The sequence below is a fragment of the Dryobates pubescens genome, chromosome 13 (genome assembly GCF_014839835.1).
Source record: "Dryobates pubescens isolate bDryPub1 chromosome 13, bDryPub1.pri, whole genome shotgun sequence".
Taxonomy (NCBI): domain Eukaryota; kingdom Metazoa; phylum Chordata; class Aves; order Piciformes; family Picidae; genus Dryobates; species Dryobates pubescens.
The window spans coordinates 3876968-3891395 of record NC_071624.1 but is presented as its reverse complement, the minus strand read 5'-3'; positions in this window follow the sequence as shown (position 1 = coordinate 3891395).

The window sequence follows — 14428 nt, the reverse complement described above, 5'->3', positions numbered from 1 at the left end:
GCTGCACTGACAGCGGCCCGAACGCTTCGGTCTGGAGAAGTCGTGGTGGAGAGGGGTACTGGGACACCCCCACCTCGGGCTTCCTCCGCCCTCAGCCTGCGAGGGAGCAGGAGGTGGCTGCGGGGGGAAGCCGCTGCTTTGCCACGCGGCCTCACGGGACCACGGTCGGGAAAGTTTTCAGAGCTGCTGCTGTGCAGTGTCTGCAGGACATGAAGGTCCAGGTCAATTTCAGTCAGCGAAGAGTCTCCCAAGAAGAGGGGCGAGTGTCAAGGGAGAAGCACTGCCTCGGACACGCTCTCGGCGTGCGGTTGTACAGGAAACAGAGCGCGCACACAGAGCAGTAGGTGGGTGCTTAGGCACAGCAGGTTGGAGAACGAATAGAATCATTTAGGTTAGAATACAAGCTTACAGTCATCGAGTCCAACTGGTAACCGAGCACTGCCAGGTTACCACTAAACCTTGTCCCTCGGCATCACATCTACACAGCTTTTAAATACCTCCAAGGAGAACGACTCCACCACTTCCCTGGACAGCCTGGGCCAGGGCTTGATGACCCTTTCAGAGAATAAATTGTCCTAATGTGAGTCTGTGTTTCTGTGATGTCCAACCTAAACCTCCCCTGGAACAGCTTCAGGCTGTTTCCTCTTCTCCTATCACTTGTTACTTTGGTGAAGAGACCAACCCCCACCCCCTTCCAATCTCCTTTCAGGTATTTGTAGACAGCCAGGAGGTTTCCCCTCAGCCATCCTTTCTCCAAGCTGAAAAAGAAAAAGATACCCAAACATTTCTCTCAGTCAGCCCTCACAGGACTTGTTCTCTAGATCCTTCCCAGCCTCATTTCTCTTCTTTGGGGACACTCTAGCACCTTAGTGTTTTTCTTGTAGTGGGGAGCCCAGAACTGAAGTACTCTGAAATTCTTAGCAGATAACATGGAGTCCATGGAAGAGTCTTAATGAGACTTAACTCTTCACGAGTGTTACATCCTGCCAACAGTCATTGCAGAGACTAGAAGAAAAAAACTTTGTACCAGGAAACACATCCTTATGTACTGCCTGCGTATGCAAACTGCTGATTTGTACAAAAGCCAGCAGCAGTTACATCCTATAGTGTTTGGGGGGACATAGACCCTTCCTGAGGCTAAGACCACCTTGAGAGCAGCCAACATCACCATCAGAGGGGTCTTCTGCAATCTGTTCACGTCCCTAAGCATGCTTTAGTATCAGCTGCTTTACCACTGACGCTCAAATGCATAAATACATCAATTTCCAGAGAAGCCAAACTCAAGAAGGCTCCCACAAACAGCCCCATTTACACAGTACCTTTCAGACATATGGAGCACCTTATGAGCTACAAGAATTACTGTTGTTGGAGGCCATTATGTCTGATTTCTTTAAGGTTTCTTGCAACCCTCAAGATGCTTTTAAATGTGCTTCTGGAGCAACAGAGGAGCCCAACTGCAGCTAAGTAACCATTACACATTCCCATAGGTAGTAATGAGAAGCTGAGCACAGTGCTGTAAGACTTGCCTGAGGTGTATTTTTATAGCTAGAAGTGCAAATCTTTTAAGCAATTTACTTGCATTAGCTTTGTTCCTATGAAGACAGCAAGAGAATAATTCTCTGGTCGGGGTGTGGGGGAACAAAAACAAAACAAAACACCCACTAATTTGATTCAGAACCTTTCACTTGTAAAGTCAAAGCCAAACTGAAAGAACAAACCAGCCATATAATCAGGCTTCTACATTCAAAAGCAGAGAAAAAGTCACCTTAGAAGCCTTCTGCTTGTTCAAGTCAGAGCTGCAGTCTTGCGCTGGTCCTGCAACTCTCACTGGCCACCACAAGAGCCCAAGACAGTGGTGAACAAGATGGTGCAGCCAAAGGGCTGAGCCCCAGGAAGCCCATGGGTGTTGACACAGGTTAACTCCATTCTCAGCTTGATATGGGTTATCCTGCCAGCAAGGGATAAGTTATATACATCCATATCAACAGGATCAGATCAAGGTGGCAACTAGTAGGTTAAAGAGACATGAGGGAATAATCAGCACTGGTGGAAGAACAATTAGCATCATGAGGTGCAGCACCTTAGCCGCTTGCCTACTGCCCATCATGTGGTTTTAGGAACCCAGGGAAGAAGGACAAGTAGCCCTAGTTGCATTTTGTTTAACCTCGGGCCCAGTCCCAGAAGACTTTATTCAGACAATACTCCCATTGACTTCAGTGGGAGTGCTGCCAGAGAAGAAATAGCAGGATGATGGATCTGATGAATAATTTATCTGACAAATAACAGCACTATTTGGCATATACATTATTCTGTGAATAGCATCTAATCAGTCCTGTGCAAGGGCTTGCGGCATTTAATTCAGTGGGATTTTTGCCATTGTTTTCAGTGGGTGGCAAGTTCAAATCCCAAATGGCCAATCCTTTTCTAACATGATTTATTTTAGTGCCTCGTCTTTATCTGATGCAAGTTCTGTTCCTCACCTGTCTGTTTATCACTATGTTGTCATGTCTCTTATTTGTACATTTTCATTGAGCCTCATATTGTTAAGAGAGGATGGGCCATCACGTTATCACCTCCAGTTCCCCTCTCCTCCAAATCCTGCTAAAAAAAACTCAACCATACATATATACAAAAATAAAGCAGAAAACTGCACATCAGGAGACTGGAATGGCCACTTAGGTAATCCCGGTTACTTCAATACATAAGGAAACATTTGCTTCTCATGGTTTTGCAATAACTATACTGAGAAGCATTCAGGATGGCCTGTTGTGCTTTTCAGGCTGGAGCCTGAAGTCTCCCCTCTGCAAAACATGTGCTGACCCCACACAGTTCAGGTGTTCTGTCACACATTTTGCTTTTTGCAACGTAATGCCGGGAGGAAAAAGGGAAAAAGGAAAGTTCGAGGTTAAAGAAATGGCCATTTCTTGATCACTGACATGTCTGAGTGTTTAAATATGTCTCTTTAGTTAAAGAGGTGTTCCAGAACACGCTGCTTGGAATCACCCTAAATAATAGGATGGTCATTGTCACCTTTGGTAGTCACAGGTGATGTGCACACACATGCACACAGCCCCCAGCTGAATGCTGGCCTCCCTGACAGCCCCGCACCTCAGACCTGACACTTAACTGTCACACCTCTTTCCTGACACCACTTTGGTTACAAATTATAACTGTCTGGCACAAATGAGCATGCAGGATTGCTACTTAAAGCCAAAGTGACAGGAGCTCTAGGTGTTTCCCTTCAAAAATGACAGTTGGACATGGTGTTGTGTTTGGGCACAGCTGACTTTCTGGAGGGCTGAAAACACACCACAGGCATAATACAGTGGACTTAAGGTACTTTGGCCTCACCCCCACCATGCTCCACATACAGCAGGGCAGTCAGATTGCCTTCACTGAAAGTAGTCAGGTGCTTAATAGCAAACACATGCCTAAGTGCTTTGGTGGAAAAGGGTTATAAGATAACACAAGAGCCATTTAACCAATTCTTTTACATGACATCCTACCACCCTTCAGCAATTTGCTTGGAACAGTCACAGTTTACCTTGTCAACAGGTGTACCATTTCTCACAAATGAATATTTATTAACTGTACATCACTGGGAACTGTATCAGTGCTTCTTACAATACAATCTGCCCAAACCACCCGCTCAGTCTTAATCCTGCTAAACTGACCACAATACTCAGCATGAGCTTTGGAGGTGTAAGAAGAGCTGGGATCAGGCCTAGAAACAGGGTTTTGTGTGCCTGTTGCCTCAGCCCTTATGTTGAATGTGACTGGAGCTTTACCAACAATTTAAATGGAAGGTGGACTAATTCCCTTATGTTTAAGATAAACTCATCTCCAGCAATGGACTTCCCACCAATGGGACTTAATGGGCATGAGGTCTGCTCCTGCCAATTCAGATGCCAGTGTGGAGCCTTACTGTATGCCTCTCACTCATCTAGTCTTTAAAGCCTTAGTTTATCTTTAAAGGTCTAATTTTCCAAGGTACCTGTTTCACTGAAGCACCTGAGCAATTCAGCTGACTACTCAGAAGCAAAATTAAGGAACCTGTTTAGGTCACTGGCATGAACCCAAGCCACATGCTGATTTTCTTTTATAAAGCAACTTTAAATCACCCTCAAAATACAAAATCACCTGTCTGGAGGAATCTGTAATTAAAACAAGTTTCTTTTTTCAGGTTTTCATTATTTTCATGGTTTGTTTTGTTGTGGGTTTTCTTTTTTTTTTTTTTAATAGAGTTAAATCTGTTTTCTGAACACCGTTTCAAGTGAGAGCAAACTTTAAAGCTGTGCTTGAAATTGTATGTATGGATTTTAATAGTAAAAGTTATGCATGAAATATTAACAATTATGCCAAGACTAAAAAAAGCACTGCTAGAAAATTATTTCTGGTAATTTTACTCAAAAATTTCCCTTCCTTTTCTTCTCATTCACTCAAAGTACTGAGCACAAGGAGGATAAGTACTGCCATACCGGGAATTGTTTCCTGTGCTGTAGGTACTCCACATGGGGAAAGTGGGTGCAGAGCTTTTTCATGGTCATGCCGTCTCATTTCATGGTTATTTTACACTTTACCAAAACTATTCACATGCAGAGTTTTAAAGTACCTGTTGTATGGTTGGGTTTTATTTGTTTGGTTGGTTTTTTTTTTTGTTGTGGTGGTGGAGGGTTTTTTGTTTGTGGGATGTTGTGGGTTTTCTTTGTTTGTTTGGTGGTTGTTGTTTTTATTGTGGGTTTTTTGTTTGGTTGGTTTGGGGTTTGGTTTGGTTTAAGATAGAAAGGAAAAGAATCCTGCCTGAAAGGCAGAGGCCTTAACTATACCACACCACTGATTTTAAAAAACTTAAACCATCAACTAACACAAGATCTGTGACAGAAATACAATTGGCACAACAACCCAGCAGGTCAGGACAGCCACTCGTTAAAAGGAAGCATCCTACTGACAATGCTGAAGAGACTTCTACTTTTTTATCATTTTCTAGTACTTCCTTTTGACAGTGTGAGAGCAATTATTTTGGATCAGAGCAAAAATCCTTTAGCCCAGTGATGTCTCCTCTAGCAGAGATCAGACCTACTATGCTTATTTAGAGATCACACCATGTGCAGCATATCACAGTTCTCCCTCTCCAGATCACAATTTCAAATCACACCCTGGCCGCCAGAGACTACAATGTATTTTCTCTGACACCAGCTGAGAACATCCGTCTAATCCACAGAAGAGAAGCTTTCTTGTTTGTCATAAAAAGATTGCCCTGAGAAATAGACATCTTGAAACCTCACTGGAGATGTAAGGGAGGAAAAGGCACACAGACTTTTCTTACTCAGAAATACAGTGGCTCCCAGGGCTGCTGAACTGACACAATGCATGTGGAACAGGATGAGAAGGTGACTACATGGTAGCAAACAGATTTCCTGTCTTAGAAACACATTCTGCTTGACTTTTTCTTCCTAAAGCATCCTGGTCAGTAAGCAGCTAAGAACATGAATATAACTCTTTGCCCTTATCTGCATGGCTCAGCATACAAATTAAATTAACTGGGACAAGGAAGAAGATCTGAACTTACTCATGTGAGAAGCTGCCACGTACAGCCCAAGGGAAATCAAGTAGATTACTCAAGGAGTAAGGGTTGCATAAATCAAGCAGATGTATCTAGCTCTAGTTTCACATACCTCAAAATACTAAAAATGGAGGTAAGTTTCATATTAAGGACACCAGTGGCTTATTATACATCTTTTGGAAGTTCCCCTTACCAAAAATAGAAGATCACAATGGACACCAAAAATTCACAGCTGATTCCATGAACACCAGCATCAAACTCACAGCACTAAGGATTATATCATGGGGACATTCCATCCAGCTCTGAGGGAACAGGTCTGAAAATAACAGTGTACAGCAACAAACTTGCAGTGACTATCCAAGAGGGTTGCTATCCTAATTTGTGTGATGGTCTCAGCCTGGGTCAACAGTAGCTTGAGGTTCTCTGTCTTGCCTTTCCCACAGGGTACAGGCTGGCCCAGATGGGCAACTGGACAAATGACTCATTAGCAAGAACCTACTGACATTGTAGGGATGGCCATCATTGCCATTCCATTCCCAGAAGAACACTTCTGAATACCACATTCTCTTATTATTGAACTTCTGAAAAAATATGTTTCTAAGAGAACATTTCTAGAAGTCATTTATGACTGTCCAGAATGGTTCAACCAGCTGGACACACAGGGCAGAGGGATATATGGACCCTACTGCATGTTGGGACAGGGCACACATGGTCTATTGAGCACTTAAAATGCAAAGCAGCCACCTTCTTCTCTACCACAACATGTGTACTTAGGGCTTCCCTAATGACAGGGGTACAGCATCGCATTTAAAGTGACAGCTTTAACCTTAAAATAGGCATCAAAAGTTGCCTGTAATTTCTGATAACCTTACAAGAACTCCTGGCTGTCTCCTCCCCAACAGGTAAAAATCACAATACGTTGGGCTTTAACTTAAATTGTTAATGAATTCAAAACAGCTGCTAAAAATTCAATCTGTTCTTTTTGGCAAGTAGTGCCCTTATTCAAAGGCTTATGGTATGGAACAAGCTCATCTTCCAAAAGTACTATTTCATTAAAAATTCAAAAGATGAGCTAATACTTATAACAGAAGTGTGAATAGCATCATTATCATACTTGTAATAGCTTTTTCTAGGAGGACAAAATGGCCCAACTTTCATTTGTCTAGCTGGGCACTCAGAAAAGATTATTTTTAACTAGGTGTCAGAATTTGAAGTTAATTAAAACTAATTGCCCACTGTACCGTAAGTGATGCCACTGCATTTTCAAGCAGCTCTGTTTCCATGGGATGATTTACTGGTGTCTCTCATTGACTGAATTCTGGGTTTGCCTTAATTGTATTGTTCGGGTTGTTTTTCTTGCCTTTCTGCCTTGCAACTTTACATGAAAGGTCATAAATAGCAACATTTGTAGCTAAGATTGACACCTCATCAACATGAGGAAAAAAAGCATCCCAGAATATGAACTAGTTTATCAAAATAAATTAACTCCTCCAACATCTCACATTACTGTTCCCACAAGCCACCACTTCCTGTCCTCAGAAAAACTTGTTTGTGTTCAGCTTTGTAGCAAAAGTTTATAGCTCAGAACCTCTGTGCTTCTTCCCTGGTACAGCAGCATTCGTTATCTTTACCATATGGGTGTGAGGTAAAGTAAATCTTTTTAATGAGGAGACACACAACCAGAAAACATATTTCTGCTACACATCACTAGGATAATTGCAAACCACCTCAACTTGTTGTGTGGCCAAAGTGAAAGTCTACATCACGTAAAGTGATAGTACCTACTCTCCTCATGGGGAAGGTAGGAAGGATGCAAACCCAGGGTTAAACAAGGGCAAACATACCCAGGCACATGATTCTGTGGCTGTCATCCAGCAAGAAGGGCTGCAGGACTGCAGTGGCAGCTGGGGATTATATCTAGAAAGAATAAGAAAAGGGAACAGGAGAGGGCTCTGGATTTCTGGCACAACACAGTTTGAGCCTACCAAAAAAAAGCATGACCCTCCTTGAAACGATGACAAAGCTTACTGGGTGCTGCCACACTCATATACAGCACAGCAGGTTCACATCTGCTCACATTAGCTTATGGATTAGCCTTCAATTCACTTAACTTCCCCTGTCTGACACCTACAAAAGGTGGGCAAAGGTTGCTAGGACTGCTGCCATCCTCATGGCATACCACTTGCAAGCCCTGATGTTGGTGGTAATGCAGGCTTCCATGGGAAGCCTTGCCATGGCATGAACATCACTCCTCCCCCTACAATTTGGTTGTAGGGGACCCAACAATACAACTGTGTGACGTTTACCGAGTAGCCATCATGCAGCATGCTCCAGTCAGCACACACAGTGTCCCAAGTGCCAACAACCAGTAGGGAGTTTGAGCAGGTACTGGAGATACTTTGTTTGCTACAGAAAAGATACTCTAGAGGATTAGCTGCTGTGTGATTACATTTTCTAGACTAAAAACATCACTACAAATTTATTTGACACACAAACTTGCTTCATTCCCTGAAATCAAATCCTGCCCAAAGCCATCCCAAGTGCCAAGAATCCCATTCAAACTCAGCTCCACACAGCAGATGGTGGTCAAACAAAATGGGCAACTCACTCTCTGGACAACCTCCAGCTTGCCTTATACTTTTGAGTAAAAGCATCTGAAAAGTTACTCAGCACAAGTCATCCAAGACCTGCATGAAGAGACCCAGCAAGCATGTGAGCTGCTGTGGGGGAGGATTATGTTGTAAAATACTAGCATAGAGATAGACCATCATTAGCCAGTCAAATCTGCAATGGAGAGAGGAACAAACTCACAGATATGGGGGGGGGGGAAAAAAAAGCACTACATTTCACTAAGTCAAACTTCCAGATGTTACATCCATACTGTACCCCTAATCCACTTCATAAAGAAGGACAGCAGTAGCTTGACAGCCTGAAGGCTGGAACAGCGATAGCAGAGCAGGCACAAGTCACTGCTGAAATGTGCCTGGGAAGTTTGAAATGTTTGGTTAGGGAAAAAAATAAAAACTTAGAGGTTGAAAAGAGCTTTTGTCTAATTGTCTTCCAGTGTTGCCAGTTTTAGACAAACAGCCTCTCTAGAGAGTTCAGTGTTGAAGAGTGTGACAAACATTTTCAGTAAGAGAACTCTGGAGAAGAACTCTGCCCTTCAAGAAAACTTTGAACACCTTCCTAGTTCTGCAGAGCTGGGGCAAGTCCACTGCCCTCAGTTTCCCTCTGGTTCAGCAACTGCCTGGTGATTTCATTCCAAATGGATTTGCAGAGGTGTCCCTCAGAGCAAGATCTGGAAGTAGTGGCAGATTTCTTGCATAACCTGGCCTACAGGATCTCTGTTAGGGTAAATGCTCAACTCCTTTGCCAACTTAACAGGTACCATACAGAATCATCTGTCTGTGAGTGCCACAGTAATTGCTGTGGTTCTTCACACAGGGGAAATTTGACTCCTCTAGCTCTGGTGTTGCTGTGGGATTGACTCTTATCCAAGTCCATTAATTCCAGTAAATTTGTTTTCCCTGTTGCACCAGGTCTCTTTTAGTGGTTCCTACCAGCAGATCTGCAGATTAAATTGTGATTTGTTTGGGGAGGTGGAGAATCATAGAATGCATTGGGTTGGAAGGGACCCTTGAAGGCCACCTTGTCCAATCCCTCTGCAGCTTCTTAGTGACACAAGTTTTGTGGTGCTTCCATTAAGAGAGGATGTAACTAGCAACAACACGCCTCTGCTTGAAGGTCAGTCTGCTGCCATTCTTCCCTCACCACACACTGCTCCCCAGGATGCCAAGCAGGTCCTGCCTTCATTTGCTAGACACTGAATTTTTCATGCACATGACTGTAATCTCTCTTTTCCAAGAGACTGCAGGAAAAAGCGGATGAGCCCTGAGCAAGTGTAAATTAATGCTGACATTTGCTGGAATAATGTTCTCTCCTGAGCCTCTGCATCTATGACGCCAACAGAGGCTGCTGGCGACGTGAGTTTATGTGCATCTTCCTGCTAAATCAGAGCATCATCTGCACAAATCAAGCACTTGGGAGACATCATGAGATTTGTGAGGGTCCCTGGAGGACCCCAGGTCTACAGAACCATAGCATGGTTCTTATCCATCTATTCTCACTGGCTGCTTGGATTTCTTACAGGCAATTTTTAGTGTCAAAACTGAGGATAAATCCCACCTGTATTTCACAAGGTAACAGGCAAGCTTTGTTTGACTTTAAAGTACAGTTTATTCAGCGGGGATGGCACTACCTATTACACACAGCTCATTTTCTTCTTTCAAAATCAAATCCAGAGCTGGCCTGCACAGTAAATCTGGAACAAATGTGGGCCCCAAGTCATGATGCCTGTTCAAGTTCTTCTCAGTTGGAGTGGGATGAATCAGGATTTGTCTACCTCGTGGCAGCTGTGTGCCTGATCTGAGACTCCTCAAAAACAGTGCAAAGCTCCCATGACCTCAGTCAGCTTTAGGACGGGTCTGCTGTGGATTTGTGCTTCTGTGCATGTCTCTGTATGGTTAGGGATAAGACAAAGGCTCATGCCATGCTGTATCTTACAAGGATGACAGTCACTTTCCATTTTGTTTCCTGACTGATACTTTGAGAAAAATCTACAGACACCTTTGGCCTCCAAGGCAGCAGTTCCAGCTCACTGGGAAGATCTCAGCCTGAAGCTGGAGGTGTTGGTGGGGTTTTGATAGGGTTTATGTACGTCTACCAAGCAATGTGTTAGCCACAGTACTCCTGACTGCGGTTGTAGTCTAAGTCAGCATGAAGTCTATCCAAAACAAAGGATTTGAAGTCATCAGTACACTAGGCACTAGGATCTGGTACATACTCCCCACCAGAACTGCACTTAGAGATCTTGATATGTGGCAAGCTTCTTTGTGAAGTAAAAGCTGGAGAGTGAGAATTTTTGTTTAGCTCTGATCTGCCACTTTAAGCTGTAGCATGCTTCATTCACTAAAGTGGAATATAATATGTTTGTGTATTGAATTATACTTGGCTTGGTTATTAAATGAAAACTATTATTTCATTATAGCCATAAGAAATGGAAATGCTGCATATGGCTGTGTGCAATCCATTAAGTGGCTTATAGAGCCAGAGACCCTTCTGAGACCATTACAAAGCCATCTGATGTTGTTACCCCACCCCCGACAGATTTTATACACTGGTATCTGCACTAGATGCAAGCAGCATAAGACTTACTAGTTAGAAGCACTATTAATCAGGCTTTATACACTGTTTGTACCAGCAAAGAGTATTCTGAGCTTAAACTTATTCACATGTATTGGTTTTAGGTAAATATGTGACGGATGGAGGAAAACCTAAGCTTTAAGTACATTATGTTAAAGAGTATACACAGCTGATTTGCAGCAACATCTACCTTAAGATGCCTCTTGCAAAGAAATAATTAATCTAATACAGTTCTGCTTTGGAAGGAAAAACTATGCACCTCAGGGATGTCTTCAAAGGCACGAAGTGAGAATAAATAGGAGAGTTGCCTTAGTTGACTAACAGGCCTCTGAAAGCCTTCCCCAGTATTCCTTTTGGTATAGGATCTTTTTTTTCAAATGAAGCACAGCATTTTCTGTGTCCAGAACCATTAATATTAGTATTATTTACAATGATTTAGCCTGATCACTTGTTTTTGCCATGTTCTTTGAAGTAATCTGACCATCCACCCCGAGCCTGCATGGTTGTGTTTTGCAAAGGTCGTTGTTTACAGTGTGAAATTGACCATTTGTGATTTCTGTAGTATCACCTAACATGGGAGGGCAGCTTGGATTTAAAATGACACAAAGATATTGACTCAAAAGACCCTCCAGTTGACAGCAAAAGTTCGATTCATGTTTCACCCAGTAATGTTTTGCCACCCAGAATGAGTCTTTCCTTTTATTTTGCTAAGAGTTTTCTAAGCTGTTTGGTACAATCAGTCCCCTCCTTTCTCAGTTTCCCATCAATTCCCAACTCACATAAGTATTCAGAAAATTTTATCTGGAAGCAGTTATAACAGAATGAGATCTCATGACTCGGAAGGGACAGACGGACAGGACTCACAAACAGACAAGCTGCATACATGGAAAGTGGTTTGTCATCAGAAGAGGGAAAAATGCTCCAGTGAGTTGCAGATAGCCCGACACAGTACAGATCAAGATGAACACAAAAGGAACACCCTGCTGATGTGCAAACCAGGACTAAAGTGTTAAAAAATGGACAGCTGGTTCATTTTGACATTATTGCAGATAGCCCTGAGCATCCATTTCCTGTGCTCAGAGGCCCTTTCTTGCTAACATTTAAAAGACAGAAATTGATAAAACAGATACGAGGAAGAACCAAGTGAAAATTATGAGCTGTTTGCATCTACAGCCTGGCATGTTAGAGCTTTCATTGCCAGAGCTTTCAAATATGTCTTTACTTAAGACAGAAAATCCCATGCAGTTAGTACATTTTCTGGCAATAGAGTAAAAGCTAATACTCTAAAATTCATGACTCATTGAGACGGTTGCTATATTTCATTCTCTTCTGAGTAAAGACAACTACTGTCATCTCTGTCTTGAGGCCAATGTTTTGGATAATCTACCCTTGACACAGCTCTAAGCAAGTCAAGTTTTCTCTCTGGGACAGTTCCCAGCCTCTCTTCCAAGCTGAATGTAAATTCAGGAAGTATGAAGTGGCTCAGGAATGGGTATGGGCTGCCTTAGGAAGCAGCAATCCATTATCAAACTGTTGTGAATATGCCCTCAGAAATGAGCGGCAGATATTTCAATGAAAATATATGTTAAGTTTACTTTATATATATATATATACAAACTTCGTAACAGGATATTTACAGTCACCCTTCACAGGTATCGCTATTCGGTTAGTGAAACTATCTTTACAGGATGTTTGTGTATGGGCAATTGAATCAAACAATTCACAGAACTTAGAATCGAAACTGATTCAGAAAGCGGCGGGGGAGGGGTTGGTCAGTGACCGGCAACCCTCCACCCGCAGCAATCTAAGTGCTACCTTAACTGGAAACTCTATAAAGAAAGGCTTCACTTACAAGCTGAGAACTTCGTGAAGTCTCCCCTTAATAATGTTTATAGTCCAGAAACGTGGCACGGATGTGCCGTAAGACAGAGACAGGAAATGGTGCCGGCCGCGTGGCTGCACCGCATGGCTGCTGCTCCTCCCAGGACACAAAGGTCTCCCGCTCGAGGGGGGCTGTGGCAGGTCAGCGACGCTGGCTCACACGGGCTGCTGGCGTTCCTCCTGCAGCAATGGATCGCGCAGTGGTCGATCCCACGGGATACTGTCCACGGCACCGCACGCAGCTGGGTGACGGTGGCAAAGGAGCGTGAGGCCTCTTGGGGCACTGGCTTGAGTCCTGGGCAAGGTGGACCACGGCAGCACTGGCACGCACACACTCACAGGCTCCAACGCGATGTGGGGGCTCATTTACCAAACGACCCCTATTTACCATTTGCCCCAGTGAATACTGGTCCAATGAGCATCTGTTGCTAACGCAAAGACTAACCAATGAACCAACACCTACCAAATACTGCATAAGTATATGCTGTACCCAGGGAAACAAACATATAGCCTGGGCCTTGCGTACCACAGGGGTCAGACCACGCCCAGGCAGGCTGTTTACCTGGACTCAGTGGCACCAGGATCCCCCCCTGCTGCCTCCAGAAAGGAGGGGGAAACAAAGGAGGGTTAACACTCAGAGAAGTATGTTCCAGAAATGTTTGGGGCACAATCCTGTCCATAAGCATCATCCACTACACAAACTTAGCTGAGCTGAATCACTGCCACTGCGCACAGGTGAGCTGTGACAACAAAACAACCTTTTGACAAGCTCAGCATAGGAGTCCCAAGACAGCCTCATCTACAAAATACCCAATTTATAGGAGTAAGTTCTAAATTACAGGAGACAGGAACTCATTTGGTTTTTGTTGGCTTGTTTTTTTCTTCTCTACATTTTTTGACCTGTTGTTAACAAAGCCAGTGTTATTTCAAGTTACACAGCACTCCAGAACCAGGAATTTTCCTGTGGACTTTCCTTCATTCAATAAATTCATTCAAGAGAGCTAAGAGCAGATGCTTAAGAGGTGATAGAGGAAGGAAACCTGCTCAACTTGGCAGTATCTAAAAGCATCTGGTATCAGCAACACAGCAGGGATTGCTATATGGCTTAGACACTCTCTTCCTAATACAAGAATCTTCTACAGAAAACCCTCCCCCACATGCAAACTTGACAAATTCCTTTTCTTTTTACTTTTCCCACTCTTTTCAAAAACACAGCCAAGGGGATCCTCCTTTGTATTCCTTATATATTAAATACATCAGTGGGGCACTTTTTCCCCTCAGCCCCAGTGGTTTTGAAGAAAGGAGATCAATAATAGGAAACAGGAGGGATGAAGAATTAGAGCAGCTAATAGATAGAAAACTATCTGGAAAATGTGCTTAAAGGAGATGTGCTCTTGCTGGAAGCAGGAATGAGAGTTAGTCTACCTTGCTAACTCATGTTTCTAGCAGACATGCTTTTTTCTAAGCACATTGAAGTTCCTCCTGATATCTCATCAGTTCAGGCTCTCAAGCCTAGGCCATTCCTAGGAAATCTTGAAAAATCTAAATGTATTTTCTTAATGCCTAGGTTAAAAAAAATATATATATATATATATATATAAAACTACCCCATTAACCTGCAACCATGCTCACTCCAAATTCTTCTAACAGAAGATGAATTTCTTTTAATAGGGAATTTGACTCTTTTGATGCCTCAATGCACCCATGAGAAAACAGGCACGAAAGCAGCACTTTTTCCAGGACAAGAATACACTTTATGTTAAGCTGCCTGCAGTGAACAGT